General features: G+C 38.8%; 1 pseudogene; it reads right to left on the bottom strand.

The window, feature by feature from the left end:
* LOC132828621 (Ig heavy chain C region, membrane-bound form-like) overlaps nt 1–22,664 on the bottom strand; it is a 44,386-nt pseudogene extending 21,722 nt beyond the window's left edge.
* Between the last annotated feature and the right edge of the window lie 948 nt (nt 22,665–23,612).

The following is a 23,612-nucleotide window of genomic DNA, read 5'->3' as shown; positions in this document are numbered from 1 at the left end:
ATCCCAATTTACACTTCTTGTTCACTCATCACTGTATTATCTCAAAGTCAGACAATACTTTCAAATTGAATTTCTCTTCCAAGTGGTCAAATTCAGACACAGCCACATTACTACTATTACAACGGTCGGAGATAAGCACGCTCCTAGCTTGTTGTACTGTTCCATTGCTGACTTCTTATTAATTCCGAATGTCCAAACCTACTCAGCAGTCACGTCATGCATGACATCAGAAAATATCGCTTGTGAAATTTTATAATGAAATAATACACCACAGTAGCAGCTATTCACTCGCTTACTAATTATCCAGTTTATTGTATTCTTCCAACCTTTCACACATGAGCACTGTCCCACGGTCTTCATGAACGCACTGTCAACAAACCGCACCATTTTTATGGAAAACTAGATAACACCATGCTGCAATACCTTACAAAACGATGACTATCCATATTGGTCTTACTAGCATCATACAGCTGCATAATAACTGACTTCACCTGCAGCTCATGCATGTGTTTATGTCCTCTCAATCATGCAGTGTGCAAACAGTAGTTTTGTGATGCTCTTCGACAAGTATCACAGTTACATTGGCTTGAATTAACATTAACTGCATCCAATCTGATGCTCAGCACGTGCCAAGGCCAATGGGTCACGAAACTGCTCTTAGGCTTCTTCACTATCCTTATTGCAAGTGATATGGATTAGATGCGTGCAGATGGCGCAGAACAGATGGAGGTTGGTAGGAAGCATGTAAAACTGTAACAATTCGTTCACAATCCTACTTGCACAACCAAAAGAGGTGAAAAGAGTCAGAGATTACTTACAGTGTAGAAACAGGCCCTTCGGTCCAACAAGTCCACACTGACTCGCCGAAGAGCAACCAACCCAGACCCATTCCCCTACACCTAACACTATGGGCAATTTACCATGGCCAATTTACCTAACCTGCACATTTTTAGACTGTGGGAGGAAATTGGAGCACCCGGAGGAAACACATGCAGACACGGGAGAATGTGCAAACTCCACACAGATAGTTGCCTGACGCGGGAATCGAACCCGGATTTGTGGCGCTGCGAGGCAGCAGTGCCACCGCACCGTCATGTCTGACGTGGAACATATTCTGTCTCTTTCTCTCCACAAATGCTGCCAGAATGGTTGAGTTTCTTCAGAATTTGCTGTTCTTATTTTAAGAAAGGGGCCCCTGGAATGGGTTTGAGTGAAGTTGAGAAATAATAATTCAAGAATGATTTATGGGAGCAGTGTTTCGGTCACCCATACGATAGGGGGAGCATAAAAGAAGACAATATACGAGCTTGTCAGAAAATCACGACAATCATTATGGGAGGTACTATCTGTAAAGTAACTGTGCAAGCCATATGTGCAACGATAGCCTCCGTGCGGGGATCGTGAAAAGATTTGGGAAGACTTCATTCGATTCGCACGTTTCTGACCTGTATTGAACCTCCTGCAATGTTGGAATGAGATAATATTAATTTGTTACCTCATTGTGAAGGCGCCCACAGGGATTAGCAACATTAATATGATTCATTTTATATTCAAATGCGAGAGACAAAATTGTTTTACTTTTTAAAAAAGATATTATGAGGGCACTAAATCAGAGTAAGCTGAAATGAATTGGAAAATCAGATTAGAGGAGAATTTAATCGTGTTATAGTGACAGACATGTAAGGAGACATTTCAGATCACATAAATAGGCACATTCAAAAAAGTGATGATAGTTCCAAAATTCGGACCTGCTATCTGTTTAAGATGATATCAATATTAAGCAAAATGGATGTGATTGTGTTTAAATACAAGTTAAGTCAGAAAATTGGACAGAGTATTAACAGTTAGGGAAACGCAAGATCTGAAAATTAATCATTATTGAATCATCAAATTATGATATGAAGCTCACCAGAGAGCATAAATTCCTGTGAGTAATATACAAAGTGAACATCGGTTATGCAGAAAGTGAATGTGGAAAAATCATGTTGTAAAACAAAGGAGACAGAAAATGAATAGAACAATAATTTTGCATCAGTTTTCATGATACGGGATATAACCAGAACAGCAATGAATCAGCAACTGAATGGAAAGACAAAAGCAGGGAAATGAAATGCAACAGAGAAAGGGTACTGAGTAAATAGCTGCAGCTTCGGGCTGACACCTGCCAATCCCCTCATGGCATCATCCCTCCTTCTGAACAGAAATTATAGATAACAATTTAGAAGATCAAACCGAATCTGATAGTTGAAGTGGTTTAGATTAAAAGCAACAGATGGAATTCATTATAAATTATAAGAGTTTTTTTGTAGCTTTGAAGCAAAAGAGGAGTCGATATGCTTTGAATTGGTGAAGTGTTTTGCTTCGGTGAGGCAAGCTACTTTTTGAGCACAACGTTAGAGCTTGCTAGTGCTCGACAAAGTATCAAATTAAATTCCAATACGTCTTTTTAAATCAGTACAAAATGGTGCAAAGTATAAATCTCAACACTTATTCACAGTTCAGCATTCGACTCCAGCCACGAGTTTGCATACTGTGATTTCAAAGCTTGTACCAGAGATTCTCTAGACCATTGACTGGCATGTGGAAACAAGTGCATGAGGAATACTTGAAAACTGAGTTTTCTTTGATCAAAGAACTGTAAATATTGACTCACATAATACGTGTTTAAAATTATGAAGAGGTGGGAAGCTTTCCCATCGAGACAGATAGCTTCGACAGGTTGCAGAATCTGGAAACAAGAGCCATGCATACAAGTTAAATGTAAAATCTTTCGTGGAGGGGCAGAAGGCACATTTTGCTGGGCAGGATTGTGATATTGTGGAATCTTTTCCCAGGGTTGTAGTTTTATATCGTGAAATTTCATCCGAAGGGTACCGATTAAAACTTATGACGTGAAGTCTTAATTTTGTTTTGCTCTGCTCAGATACTGCTAACGATGTTGAGCACTTCCAGAGTATTCTAATTGGCCATATTTAATGCCAAATTTTCAACAGACTCACATGCTGTTTGTCTTCTGGAGATTGGGTGGAGGAACAAAAGAGATCTTGACGCTGCTTGGCTGAAATTGGGTAGCATATAATGCCTTCCAGATTACATTACATTCATGTCTTCATGTGAACAAGTAACAAGAGTAGGACTCTCTGCGTTGCTAGCCTTACTCCACCATCCTCTAATAGTATGGCTGATCTAATTTTAATCTTAACTCTACATTCCTCCATACCGAATGATCCTCCATCCTCTTGCAATCAAGAAGTCATTACCTTTTCCTTACAAATACTTAGAAATAATCTGCGTCCTCTGCCATTGTAAAAGAGAAATTGAAAGATGCACAGGTGTCTCAGTAATTATTTCCCTTTCATTTCTGTCTTAAATGGGGCAGCCCCTGTGTTAAAACGATGACTCTTTCTTTCTAGATTCTCTCACAAGAGGAAATAACCGTTTGACATCGACCCAATCAATTTCCCTCAGCACCTTATATGTTTAACTTACGTTACCTCTGACTCTCCTTAATTCCAGAAGGTACAGGCATGGCCTTTTCATGAGGCAATGATCTCTTCCTTTATATTATCATTCTCCATAAATACAGTGGCGAGTACCCTGCATATCAGATTTCATCTGACCAATGCGCAGCACAACTGAAACATAACATCTCGACTGTTGCAGTAAATTCCCATCACAATGAATCATAGCATTCTATTAACGTTCGTGATTAGTTTCTGTAAATAGGTATCAACGTTCTGTGGTTTATGTGCTATGACAGCCAGTTCTCTGCACGTCAGAACTCTGTACTTTCTCACAATTATGATAATATGCTTTAATATTAATTAAGTAGTCCTAAGTTTTATTTTGGGACGCAATGTTTCATGGTATGGTATTAGCTAATTATTTGCTGAATTTCTATTCAATAATGACTTCTGAATTAAGTCTGGTCTGAAAACCAGCATTTCAGCCAATTTGGTCTCATTGGTGGTTTCCAATTTTTCAAAAGAATATTCCGAAACCACTCAAGGAATTCTGAGACATGTTGACTTTCTCCTTTAATATTGCATCGTATTTGAATAATGCTGATCTTTTCTTGTCATTATCAATTTAGCTTATTCTGCATTTGAATGAACATTCACCAGGCATTAGACTTTACATAACAAATTCATCCTACTAACTTTATGCCTGATTATGTAGACAAAAAGTCTTTGTGCAATGTTTTAAACATAAACAAGTGGAATGGGACTCAGAAATTCTTACTGTGTGAGACAAAGTAAAATGATTCAATACTTTTCGAAATTTGGAAGAATGAGAGGTGTTCTAATTGAAATGCTTAGAATATTCAGAGATTTTGTTACTGTATGTACCGAAGGTTTTTTGCCTGTCTTGAATGTCCTTATACAGCTTTCATTTCATTATTTTCAGATGTCAATCAGTTCCATCTGTTTTCAGAGGATGTGTTTAGCAAAAAGGAACCTTTAATCATTGTAATTCGATACAGACAGTTCAATATCATCAACTGGGTGTGTCAAAAACTGAAATTGATCGTTTTTGGGGAACTGAACGAATAGGTAGAATTCGTCTTTTTTAAAAAAATCTGATTTCCACAGGAAAGCACCTTAAATTTCCAATGATCAACTCAAGCACACTGAGGTTCTAAGAGATTTATGGACTAATCAACGCGATCTGAAATTTCTTACAACTGCAGTTAAATCATCCACATCCATTCGAACAGGAATGAAACCGAAACATCACCGTTAGAGGCAGTCTCGGGCTCTGCAAATCTGACCAGAGGTCACATTTTTAAAAATCTGATCGCAACCAAGACAGTTTTCAGTAAATAATGGCATTTGGTTGAAGAAGTCTATCAGAAATGTAATCATTGAAAACAGTTACACAGCCATGTGTAGATGTTCTGCATAAAACGTTTGCAGCACATTCACGCTGTTTTAATCGTACTGGCTTGTTATCACTCTACAGTCCACTCCACTGCCCTCTTCCAAACACCGTCTAAATGCTATCTCTTCTGATAGTTAGCTATTCTGCATTGAAAACCATGAGTTTCTCCCTGTCGACTAAATCCGAAGCATAAATTATTTTAGAAGACTTGCATGGAATCCCTTAACTTGCTTCAGCAGAATAACGCAACTACGTCAATCTGCCTTCTTCAGCCAATTAGTTGATCCCAGGAATCATTTTCATGCATTCCCTCCAACGTTCTCACGTCCATCTGAATCTGTGGTAGCCAGACCTGAGCATGATCCTTCTATCGAATGAGAGTCAAGTTTTGTAAACTTTTCAGACAGCTTAGTTCCTTATTTATATGTGTTTCTTTTTAAATGGGCTTAGTATGACTTAAACAAATTGTGCACAATATCCCCAATCTGATGAGACCTGCACACCCTTTAGTACTGTATCATTTAGTTCATGTTAACTCTGCTCGTTCCTGTAACCAAAATGTATCAATTGACACTTTGCTACCTTAAATATCATCTACTACCTGGCCACCTATTTCATAAGCCTTGATATGTCGTCTTGAAGGCATTATTCTCCTCATAGTTCACTATAATTTCAATTTCCACTTCATTTGCAAGGATTGTCATCATGTAATTCGGATCTAGGTGTTTGAGATCATTTTAAAAGTGCTATGAATATAGGCTATATGGAATCAAGTTCAAACATTTTGTTTCTTGTCTTAACAAACAACTATTCATGTCTAATTTGTTTCCCATCACTTAGTCAGTTTTGTATCAACAGCCCCAAACCCATTTATTCTGGTAACTATAACTCAGCCCACCACACTTCTTTATTAAACATCTTTTGCAAGTCAATACCTACTATAGCAATCGTAAAGCCATCGCAAATATTTTTTTGTTGCCTCCTAAGTAATTTCAAAACATATTTGAGCATTTCTTCTGACTGAACGCCACGGTTCTTGCACTTATCTTCCTGAACATTTGCAAAAGCTCTCTGTGCAAGGACGGTCACTGTACACCTAACTATTCTAAGTGCGCCAAGTCTTCTAATGCAAATGTTACGAGCTGGCTGACCACAAGAAACTACGTGGTATTGCTGAATGAGATGTCAAATTGATGCCTAAATTCAACGGTGATCTTAAATGCAGCTGAGAGCTTTTGCGCTAATTCACTGTGAAAGAGGTAATTTAGGTTTTTGTACTCGGAGGTCTGGTGTTCATTCTCACCGCCATTGGCTCGGGCGTATTAGGCAATACTCAGATCACATATCTGAGGGGTTGGTTTGTGGCATCCAGAGCTAGAAAACACAGAAAATATCTCTTTGAGTTATGATTACAGGTCAGCAGTAATGTGTATCCAGGAAACCAATAACGTCAATCATGCAAGATGCAAGGTGCAGTAAATACTTAAGAATTTTTAAAAAAAGTATATTTGTAAATGCCTGCAAATTTGGGTTTCTATTGTAGTTTCTAAGAGATTCTACATCAAATAATTGAACTTTGGATTTATATCTCTGGAGACTGTGGGATTTGTGTCTCGTTGGATGGAAGGCGAGTACGAAAGATTTGGTGGCCTCTTGGATACATGACACAGTTTGATTTTTTTTCTGAGTCATCAGTAGAAACTGGAAAGTGGGAGTTTGCTGAAAGTATAATGTTACCAAACTGATACTATGGAGAAATCTGCGTCCCGGTTTAACAAATGAGTGGGACTCCCGAAGGCATCAGATTTCTGCTTATTACAAGCGTTTTTCAATGAAGAAATAAATAGACATTCGTCCAGGTTCAGGTAAAACGTTGTATCAAATTGAACTCTAAATAAAAAAAATAAAAGTCTAATTTCACAACTTGCTACTGGAGTACTCACAAGTTGCATGTGAGTAAAGCAACATGAACATGATGTGCAATCTTTCGAATAACGTTGAAAGAAAAGTATAGAAAAAAATGCATGTGTTCATGCACCACGCTACTGGCAATAAAGAAACATAGAAGATAGGAACAAGAGGAGGCCTTTAAGAACTTCGAACCTGCTCCGCCATTCATCATGATCATGGCTGATTATCCACCTCAACAGCCTAATCTTGCTTTCGCCCTATAAACGTTGATTGAAATTACCTCAAGTGCCATATCGAGTCGCCCCTTGACTAAATTCAGTGTTTTAGATGGCGGTTAAATGTTGCCATTCAGACTGGAGGCCCTTGAGCAGCGGACGTCAATCCCAAATTGATTGCCAATGCAATTCTTCACACATTCTGAGTTATCCAGAAAATACTATGAAATGGCAGAACAACGTCTGATCTCAGCAACAGTATTTCGAGTTTCACAAACACGGTCCGTTTGGATACAATAACGTTCTTTATTATAAACAGCTGAAGCAACATTGAATGTTTGATGAATTGCATTGAAAACCAATTTAGGATTAGTTGTGTTCACTTTCTCTTACATATAAGTGTGCTGGAGACACTGTATAACAAAACACAGAAGGTTATTCTTTGCGGACAGAAACGTCTTCTGTATGCACTGAATGTGTTTTACTTCGTCAAATGTGACAATCTTTTGCTATTCATTGCTGGGGGCAATGAACCGAATGATCAGAGTCAAAAAACGGGATTCACATTTCGCAAAACCTTGTCTTTAATTGTCAATCCGCATCAATATGTGTTCCTCTGTACCTACCAAACAAAAGCCACTTGCCAAACAATCAGTATCCCCCTTTCATTCATTACAAGTGCTGGCTTTTCCCTTGAACAGGAACTTGTGAAATTTTCTGATTTCTTTCAATAAAATGTATCTGTGCTTCTTCAGACCTCAGATTTTGTCATGCCATATTATTGAAGTCGAGTTCGTCAAACATTTGAGATCTGCGTTTCTTGACTGCATTCACTTTGATTCCCTTCTGTATTCTGTGTTATATTTTTACATTAATTCGCATTTTTATATTACATTTCAAGTACCTTTCCATCTGGTGATCCTTAGATTTGATAGGCATCCCTTTCTGAGTTCTGTTATTGAGTTGAATGTCCACTTTGAAGGACTTCCATGTTTATTTACTTTTTTGCCTCCAAATGATTCATTTTAATTCTCTCAGGTAAGACTTGTTTTCAATCATTAATGCTAGCCCCGTTGTATGAATTATTTTAAGGCTTCAGCTTTGAAATCATATTGTGTATTGCAATTTAACACCGGATAATGTTATGATTAGGGTTCCTTAAATTCTCGTCAACTTCAGAAAGTTCCACATAATTCCATAGATACAAATTCAGCATGAATTCCTCCGTGATTCATCTGGAAAACCTTTAATTGAGAAGATATGAATTCAGGAAATCGGGACAGTGGTGGATCATTCAACCCCTCGAACATTCTCCACTTTTGAGTACAGCAACCCCTGATCTGGTACTTCAACACTGGCTTTTTGAATCATCGACATATTTCATTGTTCTCACACAACCGAAAATATGTTGACCTCTGTTTTGAATGTACCCAGAATATCAGAATGATCTCGTGTGGGAAATTACATTGTTCCTTACCAACTGTATAAAGGCGTGACATAGTTTAGTTTAAAATAAAGTCATCGAGGTGTACAGCAATTATCAGATCCTTTGGTCCAAATCGTTTCTACTGAGATATTGCAAATTAGTCTACACGAATATTTCAGCATTTGGACCATATTCTTCAAAACCCTTCTACTCACGTACCAGTCAAAATGCCTTTTAAATGTTGTAATTTTACCAGACTCCACAGCATCCTCTGGCAACTAATTTCACATATGTACCACCCTCTACGTGAAAAAGTTGGGCCTCACGTCCCATTTAAATCTTCCCCTACTCAGCTTTAATTATGATCTCTACTTTTGGACTCTTCTATCCGAGGAAAAGAGCTTGTCCATTCAATTTATTCACACCCATCATGATTTCATAAACATCAAGAAGGCCACCCATATGGTGCTGATTCCGAGGGAATGCAATCCCAATTTATTCACTCTCCCCTTGTAGCTCTAAACCTTCAATCCCAGAAACATCCCTGTAAATATTTTCTGCACTCTTCCACATTTAACAACATCTTTCCAAAAACAGGGATACAAACATTGAACACGTTTTCCATAATTGTCAAAACCAATGTCCTGTGCAGCTGTAACATGACATCCCAACGCAAAGAATCAACACCCTGACCAATAAAGGCAAGCCAAGCAAACGTATGCATTATTAACCTGCAACTCCACCTTCAAGGAAGTACGAAACTGAACTCTAAGATCTCTTTGTTCGGCAACAATTATGTGTACATATCCTGTCCTGATTTACCGTTCCGAAATGTATGCAATTATATTTAAATCAATTAAATCCCATCTCGCTTCTTGGCCCCGTTGGCCTATTGGCCCATCTGATCAAGATGACATTACACTGTGAGATCATCTACTTCACTGTCCAAAACATCAGAAATTTTGATAACATCTTTCCTGCCAATGCAAATCCAAAAACATTTATTTCGATAACAGAAAGCACTGGATACACTATTAACACTTGTGACACACCATTGATCACGAGGCTCTGTCATAAAACCAATATCCTACCATCATGCTCTGTCCCCTAGCCTGAAGCCAGTTTTGTATCCAACAGTTAGCTCCATCTGCTTTCCATATGTTTTAACCTTTCTAAATAATCTACTGTGCAGAACTTTGTGGAACGCCTTGTTCAAGTCCACATGGACATCTTCCACTGCTCAGCCTTCATCAGTTGTCCTTTTCATCTCTTCCAAAAACTCAATAATATCAGTGAGATAGGATTGCCCACGCACAAAGCCATGATGATTATCCCTAATTAGTCTTTGCCTTTCCAAATATGCATGAAAATCCTGTCTTTCAGAATCCCCTCCATCAACTTAATCACCACTGACGTCAGACTCACCGACTTTTACTTCCGAACTTTCTGAATAATAGCTTCACATCAAACACGCTCGAAGCTTCCAGTACATCACCCATGGCGATCAGTATTACAAATATGTTAGCAAAGAATTCAGCACTACCTTCCATAGCTTCCCAAAATTCTGAAAGTTACCTGTCCAGTTCCAAGGGATTTATCCAGATTTACGCATTTTCCTATGTCTAGCATCTCTTCCTCTGCAGGAAGGATACTTTTGTCAAGGCATTCCTATTTATTTCTCCGGGTCTTCTCTAATGTAACAAGGGTTCATCACATTATGCACAAATTATTATGATTGGGCACTAAAGAGCAGACAGTGCCATTTCGTCATGTTTGTATTGCGTGAGGATAAATGTTTCTTACATTCTTGCCCGTATCCACTTTTAAAAGACTTGGCTGAGTAGAAATTATTTAGAAACATAACAATAGAGTAAGCCATTCAACTGGCTGCAGTTGTTACACAATGACATTTGATCGTGCCTGACGGCATATTCAAAGCCACAATATTCCAATAAAATGTAACACCAATAGCAATCAGAAATCAATCAATGCTTACTTTAATTACTATCAAAAACGAAACTTCCTTTTCTGTCTTTAGTATTAATTTCCAAAGATTCACGACCATTGAAAGAAGAAATGATTCGTAGCATTTTGTCTCAAAGCCACAGCTCCCTTATTTTTAAATTATGCAGGTGATTCTAAACTCCACAATTTAGGGGAGAACACATTACCAGCACCTGCTCTGTCTATTTCTTTAAGTATTTTGTCAGGTTTGAGCAGATCACCTCTCATTCATGGAAACTCCAAAAAATTCAGGCCCAGTTTTCTTTCAATCTTCCAAGTTGCACAGTCCTATTAACCCGGGAACAAATGTCCAACTATTTTCTTCCTACTATTGAGACCTGCTGCTTTTTGGATTCTTTATCCCTTTATGTTATATGCGTTCTATCGGTCACATTTTGTTTGCTTTAACTCTGATTGCCAAACCATTTTGTTCAATATTCAGCATGTCAAAGTCGAAAAGTTATATATCTTTTTCCTTGTTAACAATTTCATCTTGGGTTTTGGAGCAACACCACAATGATTGGAATTTATATTCTATAAGAGAATGTGATGCTGCATTATATTTTGGTCCAAAGATGTACACTTGACATGAGATAAAAATTCGATTTTGGATTCATCCTTGTTGATAGAGAAGCAGAAAGATGAAGGACGAGTCTTAAATGGATACACAGCTATATTGACTGAGATGACACTAGTTTCATTGTAAAATAAAAGTGAACATTCCTGAAGAGCTATACGAGAGAGTGAGGTTTTGCAATTCGTACAATTATGATTCAGGGCTGTGGGGCGAAGGGATGGTAGGCCCTCCTTTCTTATTGCACTGGAGTATTCAAACCATAGTATTACGCCAATTTCTCACACCAAATGCAGAGTTTCGTTTCCACGAGAATTATACAGGCTGAAAGGCTTCTAGAGTCCCTGTTCGATTATTTTAGGTTTGATGTAACGTAAAGGGAAGAGAGGAATTACGTATAGCTATAATGCAGAATAGGAGCTCTGCACGTCTGAGTTAGTTTTAATTGACAAAGGGTAATGAAGGAAGGCATTTTTATTGGATCAGGAAAGATAGCAATGTACCTTTAATTTCTGAATTATACAGTCCACTCGGCGGACATGGTTAAAATGGTGTTTGATTATAATTGATAGAGAACTGCTTGGGATCATTTGCACATTGACATGGGCTGGGAGAGAGAAAATCATATTATTTAAGTGATTTCTTTTACTACTGTGAATGTCGTAAATAACATTTTCTTTGCAACTGCCCTGAACATTGCATATTTAACAACATATTGTTGTTAAATTTGCACCATACATTCATTTCCTTTACAGACAGGCGGACTGCCAACTATTCCCATGCTGCATCTCATACTTTGACATGTCCCTTCATAAATCATTGCTCTCCGTTGCACTTCTCTGTCTTTACAAAGCATGGTTTGGACCCAAAAGCGGGAGGATGAAATCTGCATTTGGCTTCTCTTGCACAACAAATTACCTCTCAGAAATCTCACACTTCTCCCCTTGTTGTTCAGCGCATTCATCACCACATAGTCTAACGCTGAAATTAGTGAAAGTACAAAGGCAGAGCTGTCAGAAATTACAGACTATTCATGATACGCAAATTAATACACCGCCAATATTTTGAAATACATTTAATCTTTCCTGCCAAATCAGTCGCAATGAATTCTTCCATTCCTTTTCCAGTTCTTAAAAATCGCACCACCCATAATAAAACGATTGTACTAAGAACATTTCGAGCGATTGTGGTTCTGTCAGTAGTGCCTCAACAGATGACACCACAAACAAAATTCCAGGCACAATACGAAAATGTATTTAACATGCTCTCTCGTCAAAATCGAGGTAACTTGCTCTGACCAAGGCCAAATATGGCACGATGTTTTATGGCGTGTTATTTGCTTTCCAAGATTGTAATCAGGTACCAGAACGGTTCCCCCACTCACACTAAATGATAGAAAATCTTTGCCTGGTATGCACAAGCTTTATGTTACTTCAACCTTCAGGTGTCATTGCATACATGCAGTTTGCGAACAGAAAAATCAGCCTCCGTTTGATGATGTGGGAGTGGAGTGGGTGTAAAAGGTTGGTAGTGCGCTTCATTGGTAACATTCAGCGTCTTAACAGTTGTCTTTTATGACAACAGGATTTCAATAAAGATTAATAAGTTATATTCGTGCAGGAATTTCCAGTCGATTCGATGTTAACATGCTGACACGTCATATAGAGTCAACTGTTATTTCCCCAGACCTCATGAGATTGACTGTTATGACAAAGTAACAAACTCGACGATGCTCAGCATCAGCAGTCCAGATACAAAATGCAATGATACTTGGATAGAATCCAGGCTTGGGCTGACAAGTGGTAATGTTGAATCATGCCACGAAAGTCAGGCAATGACCATTTCCAGGAAGATACATCCTCACAATCACCCCGAGATGCAATGTCATCTCTATCACCGATTGCCCACTCTGTCTGTGTGTGTGTTTTGCTCATGTGTGTATGCATTGTTCTGTGTACATGCTCCATAGATCATCTTATCGAAATTCCTGAATAAATTGAAATGAATTATCGCAGTTTGAAACAGACTTCTTCCATTTCAGACAGAAAATGGGACTTTTCTGGATATAGACACATGACTGGAGGGAAACTTAACTGCACAAATCATTAAAAGAATAATCATCTAGATAGATTAAGTAGATATCTCACCATTACATAAATTTGTGTAGAGATGTAAAGAGGCTACGCGACAGAATAACAGAAAGAAAGACATGGATGAAGATTTATCTTGCATTAAACAGAAATTGCTAGACCTATAAATAAAGGTCAACTGCGATTGAAATGATGCAAGGTAGCATGAAAAATTTGATTAACATGTGTTTGCCTTCCAGGTTGACAACATGGTAAATAATAAATGTAAACAATGGTTTAAGGAAATCTAACTGTGCATTGATATATGTTGCATGATGATTCTGGGCTTGAATGAGAGACATCGGATGAATATTTCAGTGTGCCATGACACCTGATCTGTTGCATTGCGAGAATAATGATGAGGGCAATTATTAAATGTTGCTGTACGAATATGTGAATTTATTAAAGTCCAGATTGCACTGAGGCGTGATGGACAGAGACAGTGGTAAAGGTTTAGAAGAAGATATTTCCAGAGTACGGAGTAATCGACCTGAGGAATAAATGGTGGTAAGTGTCTTCAAGTATATGGTATCAGCTTTGGCCTTTGGCTGAAGTGTACCCTTGTGACCAAGGACGAGAGTTCAGTTGAAGGACGCAGTCCTTCAGCAACGAGCAAGAACTATATTTCCAATCTGTTTGAATGTTTGAAAATTGCAATGTTTAAACGATCATTGCATAAGCTCGTGATTGGCATGAACTAGTTGTTTCTGTGCTGTATGAATCTATCACTCTATATTCGACACTTAGTCCCACAATATTACTGACTAATATCCAACACGCATTTCAAGACAAATGCGATTAGGTCGAACTGAATTAAATCACTGATCAGGGGTGAGAGAAGGCCGCAAAATAGTACAGGAAGTACCTTAGAATGCACAAAGGGTTTCATATCCAGTGCTGGTTTGAGAAATTATTGAGGACCAAACAGAATGGAGGAGCAGATAACTGTCGGCATGGCCTGTGAGGAAATCTAAATGGTGAATGTCCACAGCTACTCCAGAGCACAACATGATCACAGATGTCTTTCGTAAATCAGATCAGTTCACTCCATGTGTTAACAAGAAACATTTAATGGCCACTGAAAACTGCAAGGGTTGCGGTTCCTGACAGTGCTTCAACAATAGCATTGAAGACTTCTGCTCCAGAATTTGCCACACCCTGTGGCAAACTGTTTCAGTGCAGCTACAACACTGGCATTTACCTGACAATTTGGAAACTAACCACCAAACAAAAAGTAGGCCAAACCTAACCTAACCAGTTGCCACCCCACCAATCTACCCTATTTCATCAATAAAGTGTTGTAAAGTGCCAAAACCATGACAAAAATGCAACATCCTACTCAGCGATAACCTGCTCAATGATGTCCGGCTTAGGTTCTGACAGTGTAACACAATGCCAAAACTCATCACAGCTTGGTTGAAACTGGACAAAACAACAGAAATCCAGAGGTGAGCTGAAACTGATAGTCCTTAATATCCCAGTTGCATTTGCCCGAGTGCGGCATCAATGTTCTGAGGAAAACAGAATTCCACATGAGTGAGAGCGATAAAGCTTCAGTGGTTAGAGACCATGCATGGTACAAAAGAGGGTGATTGTAGTTATTGGAGGTCAGTTACCTGTGCTCCAGTACAACACAGCAGAGTGTCCTTAAGGTAGTGTCTTAGAGATAATTATCTTCCACAGCTTCATAAATGACATTCCCTCCATTGTAAGCTCAGACCTGGAGACGTTTGCTGAAGCTTCCACAATGTTCAGTACAATTCACAACTCCGCAGATATTGAAGTCCAGCACCACAAGATATTTTCACTATGCTGAGTTAGTTGGAAAAATGGATGGAAGGATTTGCGATTCAAAACTGCCTGGTGATGACCATCTCCAATAAGAGGCAATTTAACTCTGGCATTTGTCATTCAATTGTGTTACCGTCGCTGAAACACGCACCATAAAAGAACAGGGGTTACCATTGACGATTGTTTAGTGTAAAGTTATCAATCAGGCAGAGATAGAACGAACAAAATTTAGGAACAGGTCCGTCAGTCCACGAAATTAAGATGCCACCAATAATTGCATATAATTCCTCTGAGGCAAAAAGACCAAAAGGCAACAAAAAGTAATTAAATTGCTCCCTCGAGAGCAAAAGACTGGTCGGCGTTAATCATTGTGCAAACACGATGCTGCTGGTTAACAACGAAGGCATGTCTATCTTTGCATTGATTGTTCACTGAATTGTGAAACTCAGAAACACATACCAGTTTTCATAAGTCAAGCCTCAGTGAGAAATGAAAAACGAAGGCACGTAATATTACTCTGAGCAAGGCGAACTGACAGACACTAGTCATAGAAGAGAGGCCTGAGAGACAAGAAGTCACATAGAAATTATTCGCGGGAATGTTCTGGCAGAATTGAAAATGTCTACTTACGTCTTCTAAACAGAGATGCTCACAGAAACCAACAGTGGCGTTAGTAAATCTTTGGAGGCAAATTAAAACCGAGTGTAAAACATCTGTCAATGCACGTATATGTCCTCATGGAAATGTTCGAGTGCCTGGTCTGTGCAGTGATAGTTCCAAGATGAATATTGACAAACGTACAGAAATGAGAATGTAGATAATCTCTCTGAGTTGGAAAGACGGAGAGTCATGAGTCAAGGTGTCCATCAGTACCGATAAACATTGACTGGACGACTCAAGAGAATGTGTAGATTATCAACAGAGGGTAAAAGCCTCTGTATCAACATTCGTTGTGCAAAGTTCTCGAGAATAATAAGGATCATGGATTTGGCAATCTACAGAATTTTGCAACAAAATGACCATGTCTTCTCATTTGCTTGAGATGCTTAAAATATGGACTAGAACAACAACAAAAAAAAACTGCCTGAAACTTCGGGTTTTAGAAGAATGGCTACATATTTTGAAAAGTGAACATAGTTTGTATCGCTGTGTGTCGCAATAAAGTGCAAACGAACTGGATCCCAGGAGCTGTTTTCAAATGAAGTTGATGGGTTTGTGGACTAGTGATGAATTATCAATGACAAAGTTCATCTGCCTGACAAAAATTATGTAATTGTCTTTGGGCCGTAGCACAGCTTGAGATGTTAATAAAACAGAGGCAAGCTTTTTCAGAATAAGAATACAAACTTCTAGCAGCACCCCGTATCTGAGCCCTCTTTAATAATGCGGTTTAAATCTGAAGAAGACATTTTAACGTGTCGCATTGTGTTTCGGTGTTTAACAGTGAGAAAGAAAAACTTCATCCACACTGCAAGGTAACAGCAGATGGAATTTTTTTTCTAGCAAAAGGCCAGTGGATGTATTTTTTTGTTGGGTGGTGTGCAGTTTTCTTTTAAATTCGCATGAAGTTCGCACTGGCTGATCCAGCCTGTGCAAGTCATTTGGGCCTAACGGCATTTTCCTGCACAGTAATCATTCTGTGACGCTATGGTTCATATCTTTCCATGTAGTAATTTCGCCTGACGTTCTTGTTTAACTGTACTTGGCAACGTTCAGCCTAATTGAGTTGTTTCATGTATCTGATGGACAGCTCATGTGGTAACCTTCCTAAAGCGTTAAATCATGGTAGAATAGAAAATTTCAATACTCCCTACACTCCAACAGTGGTCACATCGCGGCTGCAAACGATAGTAAGGAGAGAAAATAGCAAAAACCTAAACGAACATCTGAAACTTGAGAATGAATACAAAACATACATATTCAGTGGTTTAGCATTCTGAATGGAGATCGTACCTTACAATAATTTAATGGTGCATTTATTGTTTAAAGGTGCTTGGTTACGGATATGCATTGAATGTGCGGTAACATGGCTTGAGAGAGACAAAGACTCTGAGAGCAAGGAGACAAGTCTGTTGGCACAAACTGGATGTTGCCGACCAAAATGTCCATCCACGCTAACCCCCCTTTCCCTGCACTTTGCAAATATCATCCTCCATCTTTCTTAGACGTGTATTTGTCCAATTGCCTTTTAAATGTTTTCAGTATACCCACCTCAAATGCTTCTGCTGGCAACTCATTCCACATACATACCACTCTATGTGTAAAAATCGTTGCCCATCAGGTTCATTTGTATTGTTTTTCCTCAAACCTTATACTGACGTTACCTAATCCCTAATTCAAAAACCTGGGATAAAACAATAAGTGCATTCACCTTATCCATGCTTTTCTTAATCGTATGCACTTCTGTAAGTTCCGTTTTTAGTCTCATATGCTCTAATGATATCAAAAGTCCTAGTATGTGCAATATGTCCCTCTAAATCAGACCGCTGTGTTGTGGTAACAGCCTTGTAAATTTGCTCTGCACTTTTTCCAGTTTGTTCATATTCTTCCAATGGCAAGGTGGCCCAAACTGAACTCAGTACTTCAAATGGCGGCTCAACTACATTCTGCATAATTGCAACATAACTTCCCAAGTTCTACTCTGAATTTCCTGACTTCTGAAGGCCGTGCACCTGAACTCCGCAAGTTCATCCTGTTACATGACACTCTTTAAGACTCTATCATTCACCAGGAAACTCCTACATTGACTTCACTTTCCAAAATGCAAGATCTCACAGTTATCTATATTAATTTGCATTTTTAATTTATTGCCCAACCTCCTCAGCTGCTCAAGACCTTGATGTAATTTCTGAAAACCTTCTCCACTGTCCACAATATGTCATGTTTTGTGTCATCTGGAAACTTACTAATTATGTCTTGTATATACTCGACTAAACAAACAGTGATGTACCCAGCGCCACTGCACTCGCCACAGGTCCCCTAACCACGAATTATCGTTTCAATATCAACTACTGCATGCTACCATCAAACCAATTGTGTAGCCTGACACCAATCTTTCGATTATTTATGAAATCTTTCAGCATGTCAACCACGAGCCCAGGCGGTTCAACAAAAATCTCATTTACACCCACCTCGATCAGAGAGAATGGAACGTATATTGTCTGTCAGTTTGGATCATTCTATATAGGGCATACTTGAATTCATTATTTGCTCCCATTGTTGCTTCAGTGTCTTTCATGAATGTTAATTAACATTCACTCTTCTATTCAAATATTCAATATCTTTTACATCAGAGAGTATGAATGTTTAATGAGCCCTTTCTCAAGACACACAGTTGGCTCTCTACTTCAGGAAGGTATTGGGCACGGGGTCGCCATTGAACATTTAGAATAAGCGATCCTATACATTTTCCAAACTGCATTTGTTGCCTGAAGATCCTTCAAAGCCTCATGTGAGAAAACACCTTGGCATCGAAACATGAACTGCAAATAAATATGGATCTACCAAGGATTTTATCACACATCAATACTTAACGTTTAGCATTTACTGCTGAAGCCTTTATTGCATGTTCCACATATTCTTCCTCTCACTCCGTCTTTATCTGTCTTTCTCCTTGTCATAGAGTCATAGAGTTACAGAGTCATACAGCACGAAGGCAAGCCCTTTTGCTTCAAACTGGTCCACGCCGACCATAATGCCCACCCACATTAGTTCAATTTCCCTGCACTTAGCCCATATCCTTCTAAACCTTTCCCTGTCCACGTATTTGTCCAATGGCGTTTTAAACTTTATTAGGAATGAGCTGCCTCAAACACTTCCGATGGCAGCTTATTGATACCACTCTCTGTTTAAAGAAAGTTGCCCCTCAGTTTCGCTTTCATTCTTTCCATTTTAACTTTAGACTGATGCCCTCTAGTCCTTGATTTACAAACTCTGAAAATAAAAACTGAGTGCATTCACTCTACTCCATGCCTCTGGTTACCTTATACACATCTATAAGATACCACCTCTGTCTCTACGCTAAAAAGAAACGTCCGAATTTGTGCAATTTCTCCCAATAACTCAGACTGATGAGTCCTGGCACATCCTTGTAATTTTCATCCGCAATCTTTTCAGTTTAATAGCATCCTTCCTAGAGCAAGATGACCACAGCTGAATACAAAATCCAAGTGCGGCCTTATCAGCGTCCGGTACAACTATAACATAACTTCCCAACTTCTATACTGTATTCCCTGACTGATGAAGGCTAGGGTCCCACAAGCCTGCTTCCCTGCCCAGTGTAGCTGTGATTCAATTTTCATACAGCTGTGCCCCTGAACGCCAAGATTCTTCTGTTCCTCTACACTCTCGAAGCCCTAACATTCATCATGAAACACCTACCTTCATTCGGCTTTTCAAAACGCAAGACCTTATACTTCCCTATTTTAATCTTCGTATGCCATGCCTCAGCTCACTTCCCCAGCTGACCGTTATCCTACTGCAATTTCTGATAAACTTCCTCACTGTCCATGATATCTCTTATTTTAGTTTCGTCTGCAAGATTGTTAATCATGCCTTGTACATTCTCATCCAAAGCACAGCCAAAAAACAGGAATGGACCCAACACGGACCCCTGTGGCAGTCCACTAGTGACAGGCATCTAGTCCGACAAGCATTCTTCCCCTATTACTTTCTGCTTCCAAAACTCAAGTCAGTTGTTTATCCAATTTGCGAACTCCCCCGGATTTCATGCGATGTAACCTTTCAGAGCAGCCTACCACGGATCAAAGGTCTTTTTGAAATCCAAATAGATTATGTCTTCCACCTTGCCTTAGACAATCCTCTTGGTCAGTTCTTCAAAGGACTCTAACTAATTACTGTGCATGTTTTGTTTTAATAAGTTTATCTCTCAGCTAACACATCGCGATCTTCTCAATTTTATTTCTCTGTACCTACATTTTCAACTGTTTTTATATCTGTAACTATCCAACTGACAGTGAATGAACATCATATTTATCTACCAAGCACAGCAGTAAATTAATCAACCTTCATATATCTTCATATGTATAGTTTTCTCGTTATCTATGCTTTCTTTAAACCATAATCCATGAATACATTTGATAGAATATACATCTGAATATCTTGACGATTGGATCTTTCTTTACGTGTATAATGAGTCTTCCCTTTGTAAATTTGGAAGCAGCTATTACACATTGTTTATTTTTAAAATATATATGTTTGAGGAAATAACTTCCAATAAATAATCTCAGCGGTATGCTGCCTGGCTATTATTATCTTGTGTTGTATTTAATATGGAAAGGAAGAGCACCATTTTGGAGCATTTACACGGCATCTATTCACTTAATTTGAAGCTTTGAATTTCTTGTGCAAAATTCTCAAACAGAATTGTATCTGAATAAAAGGGAGTAAGCAAATTATTCTGTAAATTTGCGAGAAACACAATCTTTCTAGGCTCAATATAGAAAATAAGGCGCTGGTATTTTATTCAGCGAACCCAAACCCTGTCGATTTTGAATTGATGGCTACTCTTTTCCCATGTCACACCATACTGCACTGTGTTTTCTACTGAGCGTTTTGGGACATGAAAAAGTACAGTAAGGAGCTGGAAAGGTCAGGTAAACAAGGAACTGTGCATTCATAATTCTTAACATTGCATAAATGCAACATTGAAAGTGGATATCACACCAGATCAAATTCAAAAGGTAAAGTTGTAGTATATGAGGAGGAGCAAAACAAAAGAGCAGGAAGATTACGTTTCCACCAATTGTCTTTACCAAATTCCTCTTGATCAGCTCCATGGATTCCTTTCCATCTCCACTTCTTAACAGTTTCCTTTGTGTTATGGCAGAGCAAATCAGCAGGATCAGGATCAGGATAAGGATAGCAAACAATAGAATTTCATAAAAATGAATTCAAGAGTTGCTTTCGTCCAAACATTAATCGCTCATAGCTGCATGAATTGTCATTAGTTATGCCTTTCTTTTAAAATTCAGCAGAATCAATCAGATTTGCAGTGAACACTGCCAAAAACGTTACATTAGAAAGGATGACACAGTAATAATGCTTTCTGCAGGATCAAATTCTGCAGAATACAGCAATAATTCATCAGTCAATGGCACTGCAGACCATGAAGGGTGACTAAACAAAACATCAATGAAACGTAAGAGAGTATAGAATTGAAGAGTGGTTTCACATCTTCTAATTCGGGATAAATCAAATGAACTATTATATCGAGGCCATGATAATCAAAACAGTAGGGATATTTCAAACAAGAAGGGCAGCATTCATGTTGCATTTTCTTCATTCGTATGATATGTCATAGTACAGTTGGGTTCGCAGCCATACCCAGATGAGCCACAAGGAGAGAAAGAAGGAGAATGCTTTGAGTTCTGTCGATGATTTCAAAGCCTCTGTCAACTGAATGGTCAAGGGTTCCATTAATGATTTACTTACTGCTCGGGTGGAGTGGTTTTCAATACTGTGTGCAATTCTGGCCTTCCTCCGAGTGGAAGGACGTTTAGAAACTCGAAAGGGCTCAGAAAGATTTACATGCATGTTGTTCGTCTGAAGAGGTGGAGGGAGAAGGTAAATAGCCTGGAAACATTTTCCCTCGAGCTTTTAAGGCTGAGTGGCGACCATATAGAGATTTATAAAATCATGAGCAGCATGGATAGGGTAAGCAGTCAAGAAAGTTTCCTTGGACTGGGAGAGTCCAGATCTAGAGGTCAGAGGTTTGGGTGAGAAGGGAAAGATTTGAAATATACCCACGGAACGACCTTTTCACGCAGAAGATGGTGCGTGCGAAAAATGAGTTATCAGAGAAACTCGTGGAGACTAATTGCCACATGAAAAAAAAACATTAAGATGCGTGTCTGAGTAGAGACTTTTTAAAAGGATATGTGACAACTTCTTTCAAATAAAACTGGATTAATTTAGGAAATCTGGTCAGCCTGGACGAGTTAGTCCAATGGTTCTGTTTGGGTGCTGTACCTGTCTACGACAAGTTGAGTCGAAGATTGCTGTGGTTCAGCTCTGAAGAGTGCCGATTGATATTTAACACAACTGAAAAGTGCATGCTATGAGATATGACAGAAAATTGAAAGCTAATTTTCAGATGAAACTGATCCTGCACTTGTAGAGTTACGGTTATGATAAATCTCAGTTACATCACAAACACAAACACAAACACACTGAGACAGAGTGAAATAGTGTTCTGCATTAAACACAAAATTTGAGATATTGTTACGATGTCAATGCCCACGATTGCATTTATGATGAGCGAGACAGAATCCTGTAAACAAGTGGTTGCGAATAAATTCATTAACGCTCTACATATGTTGCCCACTTTGTTAAAGAACGAAATAGTCAGAATAATTCTTGCATTTCAGATGTTGATTTTCCTGTCAGGATATGTATGTGTTTATATAGGTATAGATATATACGCACACACACGCACCGACACACAGAATTGTGTTTTCTTTTACTGTCTTTCCCCTTTTGTACAGTGGTATCCGTATTCTATCAACAACACTCAGTCCCATATTATCTAAGAATATATCTGTACTCTCCGTCTCCTTTTCAAAATGCGAGTGCATTGCTTCTTGCATTTCAGTAGTTTCTTTTTTCCCTGACGTAGACGCTTGGACACTCTGTTCAACACCAGTGGAACTCCCATTCAAATTACACTGTGAATTCGTGGATTTAGGCAGTTTACGAATGTCAGTCATCACCATTTTCTCACAGGCAGTTTTGGAGGAGATATAAATTTCGGCCCCATCGTTCAAGAGAATGAAGCAGATACAGTTAATTCTTTATAAACATCCTTTTCTCCTTGTTGAAGGTGGGGGTGAGGGATTATTGATGGGGTCGGAGGAGGCGGTGGGAAAGGCATGTGACCTGGGTATGACTGCCTTCTCTCAATCATGTTAACCAGAAAAGTATTCATTCCCTTCTTAACTAAGCATGCTTTTCTGAAGAACCCTCACTGTCTTTCACTCCGATATTCTGTGTTCTGTGCATTCATCCAAATTCCGCTCCCCTCCCCTGTCTTCTATGCTATTCCCTCCCTTCTGAGAGATGGTATTTCATCATTCAAATTCTCTCTCCTCAAAGCATGCTCCCAATCTTTGTCAGAAATAGTTTACTGCATTCTACACTGTAGATGGAATTCGATTGCTGAAATTACATTCACCATCCAAACCCTGGAAATGTTTGTGTGTTGTTGCAAGTAATTGGATCTCCAAGTAGAAAATGTCGATTTGAACTCATTCAGAAATCTATGACTATTTTGCACAGTCTTCTTGAAAGAGCAGAAAGCACGAAGTCTGAAAATTCAGGTACACCCTAATCGACTGTCCATCATGCACAAGCAACTGCTGGAATTCACGACTAAATATAGTTCCTAAACTGTAGGTGTTGTACTATCTCAGATACCACACTAAATTCGAAATGATGTCCATAAGAGAACTGGAGTTGCATTGACGAGCCGAAGTAATTACAGCCCAATTATAAATCGAGGTATGTTATCCTCTCAAACTTGGAACCATTATTTAAATATATCATCAGGCAGAGGCAACGATTGTCTCTTCTTTCATCTGGAAAAAAAACATTGAGGGAACGAAGGATACAGTAATCAGTTTGTATTGTTTGAAGTAGACTTCGTTTAGTCCCATTTAGGCACT

The sequence above is a fragment of the Hemiscyllium ocellatum genome, chromosome 27 (assembly GCF_020745735.1).
Source record: "Hemiscyllium ocellatum isolate sHemOce1 chromosome 27, sHemOce1.pat.X.cur, whole genome shotgun sequence".
Taxonomy (NCBI): domain Eukaryota; kingdom Metazoa; phylum Chordata; class Chondrichthyes; order Orectolobiformes; family Hemiscylliidae; genus Hemiscyllium; species Hemiscyllium ocellatum.
Note: the sequence above shows the minus strand (reverse complement) of the source record. Positions and strands in the feature narration are given on the sequence as shown.